The following is a 17376-nucleotide window of genomic DNA, read 5'->3' as shown; positions in this document are numbered from 1 at the left end:
AACAATTTTAAAACAGCATAGCCCTAGTTTGCTATATTTACCCCATCACGATATTGCCAAAGTCTATTGAATCAAATTATTTGAGTCAAATATCCTGACAAGGAGCACTATTTGAGTGCCACACAGACAAGCTGTCTTTTTCAAATAGTGTTTAAATTGGTCATTTAGGAGGCTCTGTGATAGTTAGGATGCCAACAGTCCGTCAGCTCATTAGGTTTTAAAACAGAGCTTTAAATTACTTCCAACATGCCAGTAGTTCATAAATAAAATGCTATCCAAAACGCTTCTTGATTTGCAGAGAGTTTCTAAATGCTAGTGTGTTTTTCCCCTTAATACAGCCACAAAAGTGGAGAAGAATACAACGGTTTGCGGGGTAATGGAATCACGTCTCCAACGGAAAAGGGCAAAGAGCGCATTATGTATTCACAGCATATAAGTCTGTCTGGCTATCATTACGCAACGAGACAGCAGAGGTGTGAAGAATGTGTAGTCAGACCATTACACTCCGATCCAGGCAGAAGAGCGTTAGCATGTGAATGATTATTATGATATAGAAAAAGACTTTTGTTGACACAGGGTTACAATTTAAGAGGATAAAAAAATGCTACTAGAAGTTAAGGCTGGATGCCTTTTTGCCCCTCAACTTTTTGAATTGGCAGAAGAAAAATAGCTATGCTTCTATAACCTAACCCAGCTTAGGTAATCTCTCTCAAAACTCTTTGATATATGTTTTCAAAAATGTAAAAATATCAGAACTATACTATTAATGTTATTAACATTTACTATTCAACTGGCTGATATTAAACTTTTAATTGCAAATGTTAATTTATTGTATTTTAACATAAAGATTACTTGTTATCTTACACATAAATATATATTTTTTCAATTATGCAATGCTTGATTTTGATTAAATTCATTTTGCTTTCTACGTTAGAAAAGAAATTATACTTCAGCTTTTTGCACCTCAAAATTTCATGTTTAATCCATGTTATTACGGTGCAATTTCAGTGTTGAATGTTAAAAACGACTACTTTTCTCTGCTATCAGATAAAGTGATCAGTGAACAATAAACAATAATAAACACTTGGTTGTGTCCTTTCATATAATCATCCCATGATTATGTTGTGAAAACTCGAGTGATATTTTCAGAGATGAAAAAACTACAAAATAAACAATATCAATGTGACAAACAGACTGAACATCCTTTCTTTGCAGCCTCATTTTCACACATCAAATTAAATGTGGGTAATTCAAGAGAAGATTGGAAATAAATTGAAAGCATTCTGAGCAGACAAGGGAGATTCTAAGAAACACTTTAATGCAGTTTAGAAGCCTCACAACGACCAGACATCTTAAACCTGAGATAATTGAATCGAACGCGACCATCTATCTCTATAAGTGATCATCCTGAGTCCAGAGCCAGCTGCCCAGAGAGCATTTGCCTGCTTGCAGAGATTATGATTTTAGCACTGATGTAAAGTTATGGGATGATGTCTGCGGCTTTACTTCACAATCAGATAAGCGGCCCAATTTGCGATCCTATACCGCTTATTCCCATCCAAGCCTACACATTTAATATGGATGTGGGCGAGAGCGGCCATTAATATGTCTCACGCCTCATACATTAAGCAAGTCCACAGACCAAAGTACAGCACCAGGCGAAGAGAATCATAAACATGTTTATATGCCAACATTGATGAATGCGCTCTAACATCCTAGCGCTGGTGCTTTTAGTTTATTCTCCATGTTTAGCTTATCGTCTCATTATAGCGAATGAGTCTTCAGGCCACTTGGATGTATTTGAAGTAGTTTGTCTCCTCGCTAAAACCCATCCAGCTTTCATCTTCTGAAATTATCGCTACACCGCAGCCTGGCAGATGAGGGGCATTGTCCTTGGGAAACTGCCGGATCGTAGGACGTCTTGATGCTTATATGTTTGTTATGAAACAATTCTTGTTTTACCTAAACTAGACTTTTCGCGAGCCGTGCGTAGATGCAGAGTGACACTGGACTCTCCGCAAAGAGGAAAATCTGGAATTATTTGCCTCTGGACAACGTACTAAATATGCTCGTTGAACTGGATGGCAGCGTATGTGAAAACACAGCCAGGACCTGATGCGGAAAGGATGTGTGAAGCATGTGGGTTGCAGGACATTGAATGCTCTTTGGCACTCTGTGGGGCTTAAGCATTTCTACTATGCACGGCTTAATATAGTTAAAATGACAGCTCAGGCTGATAGAAGAGGCTGATGACTGATGGGATATGGTCAGTCAGAGTGTAGAGAGCTGTCAGATGGTGAGAGATCATGCTCTTTTGTCACCTACAGGCCAGGCTTCCCAGGCTGAAGTGATGTGCCAACATCACTGACCTGTCTGCTGGTAGTCTATGAATAAGCCAGAGTGGCAGATAGCATCACAGACTGACCTCCTCTGATATGTCAGCAGGCCATTGTGATGAGGCATTGAAGCAATACTGGTTCAAAATACACTTTGTAAACTGCAAAAAAAAAAAAAAAAAAAAATGTTAGAAATAAACTTTAAGAAATAAGAGGCTAAAACTGCTTTTTAAAAAATATCTCAAAATGTTTATTCTATCTTTTAAATGAGGCGTTATATGAGGGAAATAGTAATAGTAAAAAATAATAATAGGCAAGTGCAACTGAATAATCAAAAGCAACCATTCACTATCTACAGTTACAATAAAAAGTATTTTTATTGTATTTTGTTTCTGATGAACATGATGCACACATTATTATGTAAAAATCGTTACACTCCGGAATGAGGAGTTAAATGGCTCCGTAATTCTCAGTCCCATTTGTGCACACGTCAATTTCATTTGTGCTGACTGGCTGAGTGGTTATGAATGTCAGTGTGTTTTGACGCTCAAAGGTAAATCTCTTGACAAGCCAGGGTTGAGCAAAAGTCGACCTGATGGTCGGTTTGCTTGAAAGAGCAGATATTGCACACTAAGAAGCAAGGCATCGCTGTGTGCAATCGCTTCTAGTCATTGATTTCCCCTGTCTTTTCTTTCCCCACCATGCCTCAGCTGCCATACACACTCGTTGACTGCTGTTGTTTATGAGTGATCACCGGACTAATTACTGTTCTCATGTAAACACAATACATCCACAACATTAGACGTCATTAAAGGAGCATTCATTACGACTGCACTCTGGCCGTTAATAAAACAAATTCAAAATGTTAGCCAGGCCTTTTCCGCCCCACTCGAAAAATTTTCCAATTATAAAGGGTTCATTAAAAACAGGAGTTTACTGGGGACTGAATTCACCCGTGGCGGAGCCTCGGATGAGCGGTAGTTTGAGAAAGCAGAATGGGTCATTTAAATTTAAAGAGCCGGCCTTCAGCAAACCTAAATCAAAGAGGTGAACAAAGCTGCAATAAGGTTGCCGAAATTTGATGTGGTGCAGAAACATTTTCTCTTAATTACAGGTCACTGTGTGCTGCCAAGTAAAAACAAAAACATCTCTGGCCAGATGTATGCATGTAAATACACCAAATAAACACCAATTTTCATTTGATTGCCCTCCGCTCTCGCAGAGTGTTTGAAGAAAAAAATAAAGCGTCTACGGTTTTGTTGGGCTTTAGTTCACTCAGTTGAACATATATGCCAAAATGTTTTCCAAATTTCATTCTGATGGAAAAAGCAAACACCACATATGAACCCTTTATACAAATTATCCACCAGCACACACATGCACTATCCATCCACATCGATGGGCTCCTTTAAACACAGCAAGAGTTTAGGAAATCAGATACACACATAAAAACAAAGCTGGTGCACCAAATGGTGTAAAGAGGCCGTTTACCTTTGGAAGAGAGCGGGAACTTGCTGCAGCTTCAACCTGTTGAAGACAAACATGTCGTACATGCCAGCCACTGCCAGAACAGTCACGCCTTGTTCCTTCCAAAGCATGCTACAGGAAGCACATGCCAAGGTGCCCAAGAACCACGTCCAGCTCCTTCCATGGGCACCACTCGTCCTCAGGGAGCAGTGGCGTATGTAGCAGCGCATGGCCAGGAGGAAGAAGAGGCGGCTCCTACATCGGCCCTGCCCACGATGCCAGCCACAGCCTCAGTGTGGATGGGGTGAGCGGCAAAGAGAAGCCCGGCCAGCAGGCTCCAGCAACCCGACCCCAGCAGCAGGCTTGAGAGGCTAGAGAACAGGGCGGTCGTGGTGCAGTGTAGTACCACATTAACTAGGTGGTAACCCCAGGGGTTCAAGTCACCCAGGCAAAAGTTGAGTCGAAAGGAGAGCGTGCAGAGCGGGCGGTGAGACTTGTGGCTACCACTGTGGGTGAGAAGTGTCCCCAGAAGTCATCGTAGAAGATGTTGATCCATGGCGTTTCAGGGGAGGAGGTCCTGGTTGGTTTTGATAGCACGGCTGCTGTGGAGAAAAGAAAAAAAAAAAAAGTTTAAGATTCAAATTTGTTTTAAAAATCAAATAATTTATTATAGCATGCACAAGCATATTGTAGAACTCTACAATTCCCATGATGCAGAAAGCACTAACAGTATCACGGAATTCAGTCTTGACTCTAAACATACACTTCTATTTAATTAAACACTTCCAAGATATTCTCTTCATGAACAATATTCAGTTAAAAACAATACATTTAACATTCTACAAAAATTACCTTATAGTGTGAGGTTTGACTGAGACACAATAAGATATAAAGAAAGAGGAGGGAACATGGATTCTTTTCTCAAAGTTAAGAAAGTGAGGACATGTGCCACACCCTTAAGCAAAAATAAATAAAAGCTCAACAGAAAGACATTTAGCCATAAGCAAGCACTGCAGTGGTACCAAATGCCTGTCAATCAAACTAACCCAACTGTGCCAGAAACCATGTACTGACTATCCCAAACAAACTGAGAGACAAAAAGCTATGGGAATGAAAAATGCATGAGGAAAGGCCAATGCAGAAGAGAATGAGTGAGTGGAAGAATTAAATGTGCAGTTTACTCCCTGGGAGAAGGCTTTGGGACTCTAAATATGTCTGAAGAAGGTCTTCTAAAAGCGTTGAGTTGTACAGGGAACAGGAGGAGGCAGGGCGGGATATGCTCTGAGGGCCACAGACACGCTGTGCCCACACTGTCTGCCTGTGTTGCGCCGCCCAACAAGACAGAGAAAGCCCTTAAGGAATCAAACAACACAAACATGTAAACAAAGCAACTAGGCAGTTACGTTATTCCATATGCAGTCATCCGTGCCAAAATCCATGTCATTCAAACCCAAGGCGGTGGTGGTATCTTGCTGTGATACAAACCCCCTCTACCTCCTGTAACTGTGAATGTATGCTTCATCACAAGAAGATGGTGCTGAACCGTCGAGCATAATTAGTCTCCTTAGAGAGTGCAAGCAACGACATAAGCTGTAATTAAAACATGCATCGGGAAATACGTGACAAGTGCAATAACGTGCCATCAGAGCAACTGAATAATCAGCCTTCACAGCATTGGTGCCAAGAACGTGCAATTAACACAGAATGGAGACAAAAGCTTTAATAGAAACATGTTTACAAGAGAAGGATATAATGCAAAAAGAGCAATGGATCCCTGGCTGTACAGTCGAGCCAATGTCTTTGATCATTTGCTACTTGCACAGTCGCCAGCATCGAACGCCTGTCTACCAGTTGCCCATGAGAACAGATGGAACTGGGAAAGCGAGGAGATGTTACGACAGACAGAACTGCCAAAAAGAACTAGTTCAGGATATGCTTCAACTTCTTGGTTGTCTTAGGGGAAATTTTCAACAAGACATGTTGAAATTGCAGCGATTGCCTTGTAAGAGTCCACAAGAAAAACAGATGCTCTGAGCTGTACACTTCTCCGTGAGATAAAGCTCTCCGTCATCGGACACATTTCAATTCCCTGCCTCGACTTCAAATCACTCACTTTCTTGGCAGAAGTTCATGCTTTCTTTCCCCTCAGGTATACCTTCTTCATTTTCTCCAAGCCATTCATCAAATTAGATCTTCATCCTTCTGAACAAAGGATAACACGAGAGCCCTTGTGGTTCAATTACACCTATGAATCATTTGGAAGGAGGTGCCAATTTACTGAATATTTTGGTGAGCCAGAGAAAACAAACACTACCGCCTGAAGACTCGACACCCAGAAGCCCAGACACAACAACAAACTCCGTGCCAGGCCCGGCAGGCAGGGGCTTCCGAGATCAGCTTTCACGTGAAGTGTGAATCAAAAGCGAACACTTGGAGCTCTGGCGTGGATAGTAACTTGAAGATCAGTAACAGAGTAAGCTCTCGGCTTTCATGACGAGTGCGCAAATTCTTGAGCCACTGCCTGATTTGGCTTGACAGCACCCCGAGGAAGTCTGACTCCCTAGAATGACTCTAATTGGTGTTAGTGAGACAAATAATGTGAAAGCCAATCTCTGGCATGGGCTGATCCTTCTCGACTATAAAGAAAGCAGAGAAGCTTTTTTAAATGCAAGTGTGAGTTCTTACTCTTGACAACTCTCAGGGGATCGGCGGTATCACGCGATCCCAAAACTGGCCACTTTGCTTCATCTAGAGTCCAATCAGCCTGACCCAGGATAGTGTGACCACATCTGTCAAAGAATGTTTGCTTATCGCTCTATCCCTGCCATGACTGGCACGTTGTTACATTTTGTCCGACCACAGCACTAATGAGAAGTGAAATCCAAAATAAGTCCTGTGTAATCTAGAGCCCAGTTCCCTCAGACTAGGAGCAAGATTTAGCTCCGTGGCCATGAGAGGAGCTTAAACGCTATGGTGTCGATATGCAGGCTGCGACCTCAATGTTTTCGGACAAGCACAGCTTTGCTACATCCAAAACAAAGGCTTATAATTTGAGCCAAAAGCAAAACAAACCATGCAAAGAGTCTGGTCTCTGGAATCAAAAAGCAACAAGTGACCTACTACAGAATGACTGTATTCCTGTATTGCCTTTCTTTCTTTACGAATCGAATGGATACTTAGTCTTGACGCATGATTAGCTTAGTGCACAGAAAAATTCTTTCTGCCAAAGTGCATAAACGTCAGCAGTGGTTTTGTATAATGCAAGTACATCCAGGTTCTATACATTTTAACGAACCAAACATAGCTTCCTTGCATAGAGCCAAAAAATGGTTCCAGATATTCTTCTGAAAAGTTTGAGACAATGCACAATTGTTTTCTATTTGTGCCAGCAAATGAAAAAGGGGTGGGGGGGTAGAGCACAGGCAGTAGGGAGATGTGTTTTTCGGTCTGCCAAGTATGTGTCATCACCCGGCTTCAGTGTCTGAAAGGGCTGCAGTCATATTTTGAGAGTGCCTACAGAGAGGCCGTCCGGTCTGTCCACTCTGCTCTCCTGCCTGGGCTTTTGTCTATGGTTTCTTCCCATGAGAATGCCTGCAGGTCAATAACAGAATACCTTCCCCTTTAGTGGTGCTTATGCGAGAAGAGCTCTCAGGGACAACAGACTTGTTCTATTATGCAGTTTCATGAAGAAAAGCTGTATGGCCTATAAAAGAGGAAAATCAATTAATTTGTCAGAATAAAGAACCGAACTGTTGAGGAAACACAATCCAAGCTGAGCAGCTCACACAAAGTACAAATGTATTTCCTTCTTTCAGTTATTCTTTTATTCATTCACTATCTCTTTTTATCAATTGCTCTTTTGTTCTTCCATTGTCTGACTGACTTTTGTTCAGTCTTTCATTTTATTATTTCCTTTCATTCTTTCTTTCAATCTTTAAATTTTTTTCACTCTAACTTTCATTCATTCTTTCGTTCTGCTGGTCATTCTTTTACACTTCGTCATTAGTTCTTCCGGCCATTTTTTCCACACTTTCAAATTCATTCATTTGCATGCATTAGTTTTGTTTTTTTTCCGTTAAATTAATTCATCCATTCATAATGCATTTGTGAATTCTTTCATATTCATTAATTAATTTATTCATTCTTTCACATACTTATTATTCTGCATTCATGCTTTTATTCATTCAACAAGCACCAAACTGAATATTATTAAATTATTATTAGTCACATTACTACAATAATCTAGAGAATGTGCTTGTGCTGCACATGTAAAATCAATAGGAATCTAAAATAATGCTTGTGTTTAAACAAAAGGTCACTGCTGGCTACCACAACAGTGAAACCTTCTTATAATGCCTCTGATGAAGAGCACAGGGTCATGTCTAAAAGGTTGTACTGCAACACAGCTTCCTTGAAATGGGAAATAAGAAAAATCTATTTGAATACATACATTATTTATGAAGATGAAGATTATGGAGGTGCAAAGAGGCTAATCTTATAAATGCCAGCATTACAAATCAATTCATATGGCTGATAAGAAAAATAAACTATTGACAATTCAAAGCCACAAAATGCAGTTCAACATCAATTTACACTCATGTAAATGTCAAATAATGAGTGAGGTACAAAGAGCTGTCTTAAGATTTGACTCTTTGAATTGTTCATTATAAAACAACAGAAAATCGATAGCACGGTAAACAAGTCAATGTATTTCAATATGTCAGTCTGGCAAGTTAGTCAAAATGTCAGCTGGTGTATTATTGAATTAGGGTCAGACAGAGTGAGACTAAAGGCTTTCAGTCGGTGGGCTTCAACAAACAGTGAAGCAGACACACATTGAAAGGGTCGGGGGCTCTGCAGTCGGAACAAACCATCTAGGGCCACCATGAAATCAACATGGTCATGGCTGGACATTGTTGATCTAAACGCCACAATAGCCACATTATCTAGTGTGCAACCATGTCAAGGCAAAAAGAAAAAGGGTGTGGACTTTCAAAAAAAAAAAAAACCCAAAAACAAAAAAACATTATATTATACAACTTATAGCACTTATGGCACTTTCAACCTTTTTTGAAAAAATAATATGCACACATCGGCATTCATTTTAACTTTTTTTTTTTTAACCGCATGAATGAATCAATTGCCCACTAATGGCAAATCAATGAAAGCGCCATTTCCATTTAGGCTTTATTGACAAAAAGAAAGAAAGAAAAAAAGCCCACTCAGCACATTGACTCCTAAATTAGCATGGTGGCAAAGCGACCACCACTTTTCATTATATCATGCGGCCCCTCTTGGGACAAACAGCTTTTACAGAACACACTATTAGGCCAATTGCTTTACTATGAGGAGAACATTACATGGCAGCTGAACTCAAGTAATCAGATAACAGAAGAAAGTAGAGGAGAAAAGGAAGTCTATAGCCTTAACTGGTGACTCCGTCACTCCTTTCTCCATTTCCTGTGTGTCTGTTGAACTTTGTACTGTAAAAGGCAGGGAACTATTTACAAAGCATACGCGGCGTTGGCCAAAAGGGATCAGAAAATATAAGTTCCACCCTACACATCTGTCCTGTAACAATTTCATAGATGGTAACAAGCCTTCCCAGAACGACTGTAGGAAGAGGTTCTTTTCATCCCACAAGAAATGTCTGGCCCTATGAAAAAAAAAAAAAAAAAAGTAGAGTTAGCGATTATCTCAAAAAGGCGTGAAAGGCCACTGAAAGGACATTCCTGGGACATACACTTGCATTTTAGAGTCTCATAAATCTGAGGGCATATGCTAGGACAGACTGCTTCCTCACGCAGCACGAATATACCAGCATGCTCTCACCTCCCGTCTTTTATTTCCATACAAACACAATCTGTCAAAAGAATCTCTGAATTTTGACAAAATGAAGGGTATCCGAAAATGATCAATTAAAATTATTGGAAAAAGCTGTTCACAAACTGCTAAAAATGAGACTTCAGCCCAACATGGCAAACCACTAAATGTCTCCTTATGTTTACACTACTATTAACAAGAACCAAAACGGACCCAAAAAAGCTGGATTTCTGAGTTTGTGCAAGATCATATTCTTTAGAAATGCCAACCATAGATACACATTCATCCGATAAAAAAATTACATAAACTACCATTTTAAAAAAGTTTAAAAGTTTTCAAGTTTTTTAAAAAAAAAAAAAAAAACTAGTTTTTCTATTGTGCAATTTATGTCTGTGATGCACAGCTGAATTTTTAGAATCATTACTCCAGTCTTCACTGTAACACGATTCTTCAGAAATCATTCTAATATGCTGATTTGTTGCTCAAGAATCATTTCCTACTATACGTGTTGCGAAAATGATAATTACAATCACTTTTAATTAGCTTAATAGGTTAATACTTTAAGCATACACACAGAGTTCAAGTTCAAGGTGTGAAAGCTTTGTATCGTCTCAGGTAAACTCTTTGGAGCCTAGTTCATTTCCTGTGGATCATAAAGTGACATGTGTGTCATCCAGTCAGTGCTTCACACTGCAAACTAAGCCACCTGTTTGGCATCAGTGTTGACACATGATACATCTTGCATTAAGTTTACAAATGTGCTGAACAGGGATTTTCTGAACACAAGACATCAAATAGATTGTTAAAACAAATGTACTGTTGAACTACAGGCTCATGAAACATGTTGCCGACCTACAATGGCAAAAGAAAAGTGTGGTGTTGGCAACATACAGTATATTGATGCTACTGTAAGTATCAGTGCCTAGCTGTTTTTTTTTTTCAAACTCGAACTAGGTTCTTAAAGGAATAGCTCACCCAAAAATGAAAATTTACTCATCCTCAATAGCATTTCTTTGTTCTGGCGAACAAGGAAGATATTTTAAAGAAAGTTTGTAACCAGGCTGTTTTTGTCACCCTTTTACACAAAGACAATACTTTGAAACATTTTGAAGAACCAGACAACAGTTTGATTACCATCATTCTTTAAAATATTCAAAATAATAAAAAAAAAATCCATGCAGATTTTGAACGACATGAGAGTGAGTAAATTAAGACAAAATGTTCATTTTTAGGTAAACTATGCCATTAAAATGCATAAAATACAAGCCAAAATTTCCAGTCTGCACTCCATATTGGATTTCACACAACCAGGGTAGTGAAAACTTCTCTTAAAAAGTAATTTGATATATTATCTTATATAATTATCCAGTCAAGCCTTTCTTATGAATATGTAAGTAGCTAGCAACGAACAAAACACACACGTAAAATTAATCTATATTTTTTGCTAAATAAACAATCATTTATAGAGTACTATATACTATTATTGCTATTGTTTAATTGCTAATTTAAAAGGTACAGCTCAAGGTTGTCAGATTTAACATTCAGTTTCTAGAATACTACATAAACTGCAATTATGTAATTTTTAGAGCACACAATTTGCATCGTCGTATATACTAAGTAGTAATCCTATAACCAATACTTATCAGATTACTAATAAATATGCTGCATAAAAAAAGATCTCATGAATAAAATAAAAGATGCACTGCCACGGTTTTGAAAACAGTTAGACTACTGTTAACTGCTGCTATTTTAGACAACAATGATAAACAAATTCCTCAGGATTTGTCAAATGCTACTTAGCTGCTACAATGGATACAAAATGTCATCCATCCAATATCAATTAGCCTAATCTGCCAAACGTGTCATGCTCTGTGAATCCTCTGGTAAATAAAGAGGCTTTGTTTTATCCAGAGTTTGACCCAGGTCTGAATACTCAGCCCACTCTCTGGCCACAGTACACAGGCCTCTCAACAGGAGGCTGTTTGTCACGGCTCGAGTCCCTCTGGCCAGAGTGTAATAAATTAGCTGGACTTTGTTCCTGCATGTTTCTGGAGCTTCTTTGTCTTCCCATGGAGAGAGAAAGAAAGAGAAGGAGAGAGAGAGAGAGAGAGTGGGCGACCTGCTCGTTGTGTTTGCGTGCAAGACCCATCCTGATGGGATGGTTTATCATTCGAGTGGCTCTTGTTGACCCACAGGAGCACGTGGGTAGGAGAATGAGGAGAATGACATCGGATGGATGAGAACCAGCTGAAGGAATGCAGAGGGAACATGTGGTCACCTGAGGAGATCCACACACACACACACAGAGACAAAAAAAAAAAATTCAGATGGAAGCGAATACACTGCGCCCACTGAGCAGGCTTTTTTCCCCCCTTTTCTTCTTAAGAATTTTCTTTTTTCCCTCATTTTTGGAATGGTGCACCAGTGACATTCTCAGTTGTTGCCTTGTCAGCGGGGTGTGTTGGCTTTCCGGCGAGTTATGTGCAATAGTCTGGCAAATGTCAGAAACTTTCAAAAAGAACATCTGCATTGTAGACAAAAATCATCAGAAATGCTTTAGGAATGGAATGAAATGAATTCAGCTGAGTGTCTTTTGCGTCTCGTCTTGGCTTTGCTTCTGCCACTGGAGCGCACAGATTCCTGGTTTACAGACACGTGGCGGATGTTCTAAAGTTGCGGGCTGGAGTGCCTGCTCCCATGCAATGCAGTCTTTCATTTATGAGGCATTCCAGCAAACTGCCGTGCCAGGCCATGGCATGCTACTGGTTTAGCCAAGACTCACTACAGTTAAGACCACAGCACAATGACCGTAAACGCCAGCACCTCAACAAAAAAAAAAAAATCTGAGCATCTTCGATTAAATATTGGCAGCCAAAAACACTTTGCCACCCACACACTGCTCCCACTGCCTTCAGACCATAAAGTTTTTTTTCTTGCTGAATATGGCTATTCCAGGTCTTCTCCTGTATTTTGACCTCGAAAACCTTTGTTCATCAGAAGTCTGATGTGTTGGAAAAGGGATACTGATTACTTCAGCCTTTCAGAAGACACCAGGTAATCTATCAACTAGAGGCCATGATAGCAAATCAATCTAGAGGAGGCTGAAAGACCTCCAGGGTGATCTGTGTTGTGCATGATTTATACTTCATTTTTCCCCCCTCAAGAATGAATGGTATTTTACACATTTTTGGAAAACTGGTAATCCGTGCATGAAAGAATAAGTGCAATAAACACCTGAATACACTTTGAAATTTGCTTTTACTGATTGGTTTTTGAGTTTATTTCAATGCATGCAACTGAATAAAAATTGTAAAATAAAGTTCCATTTGGTACAATGGTAAAAATGCAGAATATGTGCAACATTCATAAAACAGAAGTAAAAAAAGAGGAGTTTAAATTAGTGCTGTCTAATGATTAAATCACAATTAATTGCATTCTGTGCATGTTTATTCTCAGGGCTTGACATTAACAGTCATTAACTTTTATATAAAACTCAACATTAATGCTTTTCTGAGAAAAGTAGACATGTGAAGATGCAAATGAAAGAAGATAATTTCCTGACTGGACAACTAATCTGATTAAAACACTTAACTGGATGGATATTTTTTTTTCTTTTAATTATACACAGTACACAAGTATATTATGTGAACAAACACTTTTATTTGGCATGTGATTAATTGCATTAGCACTAGCACTAGTTTAAACAAATTATCTTTTGTTGAAGGCTTAATTTAATTGCTAAATGTTTTCCTTAACTGAATTACTGTAATCTCAGTGAGATCTGTTTTTTCCGAGTGTAAAATAAAATAATGAGCCAATAAAAAGTTTTAAATAAAGAAAAAAATAATGGAGTATGTTTTACAAGAAATGGCTTTTTTGTGTTTTACCACTTCAAAATGTCATTTTTAATTCAACGCGTCACTTGTTTCTCTGTAATTATTTATCAAATTTACAAGCGGTTTCTGCGTAAATAAAAAATTTCAAAGTAAATCTTACAACATTTTTTTTTCCCAGTGTCTTTTAAACAGAGAAAAGATGTTTTTTGTTCTTTTCAGTGTTTGGTAAAATCCTTCATCCTCTTCTATTATTTAGCCACGGATAATCTTCATAATTACAATGCAAAATCCTCCCAAAACTCTCTCTATTCCACAACAATTCCCTTTGTTAATGAGCTCACTGGAGCACAAAGCACACTTCCATGTGTGATTCCATATGTCCACATTAATTATAGACAATCACAGAGGATGGTTCATGGTGGTGCACAGTGTGATCTCATTAGACACAATCACACTGTTATCACAGATGCCTTTCGATCAAGCGCACACGTTATTAGCTGCACATTAGGGGCTTGCTCATAATTGAAGGTACATATGTTGACTGTCCTGTGTGTGTGTCCTTTGAGTGAAATCACAGATGACCCCCAACAGCACATACACGATGAGACCTTGACTTTAACCCCGCCCCACTTCCTGCTGCGGAAGACATCATCCTTTTAGTTTGTCCAATAATGCATTCTGTGCAAAACACAAGACAAAATAGCTACGCTTAAAAAGTTAGTGAGCTGCCTCACTGCCTACGTGGGCCATATTAACAGTCATGGAACTACACAAGCGAGGGATCTGAAGTGGTCTTCCAAGGCTGCAGCAAAAAGTCTTGATGAATTCAAGAGGATTTGATGATAGCATGTTGCTAAGCTAAAATTTGTGATACTATGATAAGAATAAAAACATTACATAGAATCATTACGTAATGTTCTCAAAACATATTTTTCATTTTAGAATGATTTAGAATGACCTTAATTGTAATTTAATTAGAATCTATCCATCTCCCTGTGTGTGTGTTTGTGTGTATACACGCGTATACATATGTATGCATGTGTATATTACCTTTAAATTCTATTTCCGCACAAGAATGAAAAGCAAAAAGCCCTGATGAAGCTTCCGGAAAACAATCCAAATCGCTTAATTCAGTGTGGAATGGCCTTTGACTTTTTAAACAAACTAAGGATTTTCTTAAATTAGTGGCTGGAAGGAAAATGACAGGGAAAAAACAGTTTACAATAAAACGGAATACAACAAAATCTTTCCCCTTAAGGCATGACATTAATTCGAAAGTTACCAAAAATATATTTAGCGGTGCTATTAAGTGAGACGAAAAGCGCCTAGTAATCCCGTAAACATTCTTAAAAGGAACCCAACCAGCCACTTAACTGTTTTTAAATGCTTTGTCTTCCACATGGTGTCAATTTGCATTTTTGTAAAGGAGCTCATTTACGCATTTTAGACTTTATAGTCACAGAATCACAGAAACCACACCACCATCCTGGTAAGCAATCCTTTTTTACAGCCTTTTGATTTCGCAATTGACTTTTCAATCATCTTGGGACCACAAAGAAAAGACATCAGTTCTCTTAGCATCGCTAACATTCAAGCTCGAGTTACCAATTACCACCCAAAACTGATTAATTCTAAATCATTAAAAAACAATAGCTAGCAGATTTCGCTGCTTGGGATCCTTTCAAAATATTTGGTTCATCATATGGTTTCAATAAATCAGAACCCCAGAGATCTTTAGTGCACGACTGCAGCTGACCATCAGAAACCCAACGGAAAAAAAAAGCTACAATTTCATACACCCAGCCCTTTTTCTCCTCCTTACTGCCTGAGTTGAAGAAACAGAAGAATACTCGCACACAATCCATCAATCAATACCATACTGCGCCAAATCTCCACCGTCTTCTGGAATTAAATCCAGGCCATAGCAAATAACCTCACCTTGAAAGAGGCCAGTGGCACACCACGCACTTGTCATTATAATCACATTTTCCTGCCGTTAATGTGGAAAAAGTCCTAATACACAATACATTACTGACCCACGAGGAGCTAAAAACATGCCACAGTTACGGCTGAAATGTGCATGATTGACTTCGCTAAAATTACGATGACAGAAACCATTTGTTTGAAATAAAATTGAGGTATTAGGGAAGTCAGCACTTCAGATGAAGCCTTCTTGACAAATCGCCTACCACATTCCTACACAAGACAGGACATACGAACGCGAACCTAAAACTGAAAGACCGTTCCAGAGGTGTTTTCATTTCCTCTAGAAAGCAGTACAAACATTTGTCAGGAGAAGACCATTTCCCACTGTCAAGTGTGCGTCTTTGAAGTCTTCAAACAACATGTATTTCCTGATTAGCAACATCCTTGCGCCTGAGAAAATGAGGTTTGCTGTTTTGTTAAAGCTTGAACTTTCTTTGATAAAGTTCATGCAAGAACTTTCATAAACATCCTAATCAGTGACTGTTTACACTCACAGACTTTTCTCAATCCGAATTAAACTGACAGTGTAATTCTGTGCAGTAGCAAATGGAATCGCAACAGGAAATTGCGATTAATCCAGCTACAATACACCTGTCCACCATTTTTCACTCAAACAGTTGGCCACTCCTTCAACTCAAACCATTGGATGAGTCAACCAAACAAATCATCACAACCATCTGTTTATATGTTTGAGGGAAATCAACCTGGAAATGGTAGAATCCCAAAAATCTTTCAATATAGCCGTTAATACTTCCATTGATGCATGCCAGCGAACAAGTAATAAAACATTTGCACTAATAAAAACTGCATGTTCACTAGACTATGCATTAATTCAAGTCAGTTGTTATTAAGTTTGCATGAAATTTATAAAAATGTAACTTGTGTGAATTTTACAGATGGTGAAAAAGTCCTAGGACCACAAGACATTACTACAGACCCCAACAACGCAAGATGAGAAATGTCATTTTTTCGAGGGTGATACATCAAACAGTTCCAGAAAATTTCACATGTATGAGAATGATTGAGATGCAAGTCATGGAAAAAACATGAAACTAAGTGGTGTATATTATGTTGCAGCAGAAAAGCAGATGTGATTATGCCAACCAACATCTGAAGGTCTGGATCTCTTCATTCCACATAGCACTTCAAAAATAGCTTCAGGTCTGATCTACACTAGATGCATCATTATGCACTTCTTGTCAACTGACATTGAAAAATGAAAAATGTTTTCTCTGTGTAAATGCACACTGCTTACTTATTTTGCTTCATAAATACAACACAGCCAAAGTTAAGTTAATTAAAAAAAAAAAAAACACACACACACACACACAACACACATTATTTACCCATTTTAATCTGCAGAAAAGGTCTATTACACATCTTTTATTTGCATTAAGGTAAATATTTATGATCATCAATCTTTTTTAAATTTCATTATTTTATTACCTTGTGAATCAAAACCTAACTGAATCAGATATTCTGCATGAACACACAGCTCCAGTGGTTGCGCATTATATAAAAACCATCTGAAGCACCTATATGTCTAGACTTTACAAGGAGAAGGACAACAAAGATAAAACGCTCATCTCAGACGGCAGACATCTTCAGGAAATGAGACAATACCTTAAGTGTCAGTGTCTAAAATTGAAATGCCTACTTTTCACTGCTCTATCAGGGCAAACGAAAACCAACAAAAGGGAACTAACATTCATGGCATGTCTGAGATGCTTGCTAGTGCTCTATTGTTGGATTGTAGATGGAGAGCAGAAAGATTAGGGGAGGGGGGCGAGGGAGGGTACTCCCAACGCTAAGGACAAAGAACCAGCCTCAACTCTGCTCAATACACCAACCCTATGAATGGATGACACAAAGAAACAACCGAGCCTCTCAACTGGCGGCAGAGAGTGAGAACGAGGGAGAGGCGGAGA

The sequence above is a fragment of the Puntigrus tetrazona genome, chromosome 18 (assembly GCF_018831695.1).
Source record: "Puntigrus tetrazona isolate hp1 chromosome 18, ASM1883169v1, whole genome shotgun sequence".
NCBI classification, from domain to species: Eukaryota; Metazoa; Chordata; class Actinopteri; order Cypriniformes; family Cyprinidae; genus Puntigrus; species Puntigrus tetrazona.
This window is presented reverse-complemented; position numbering follows the sequence as displayed.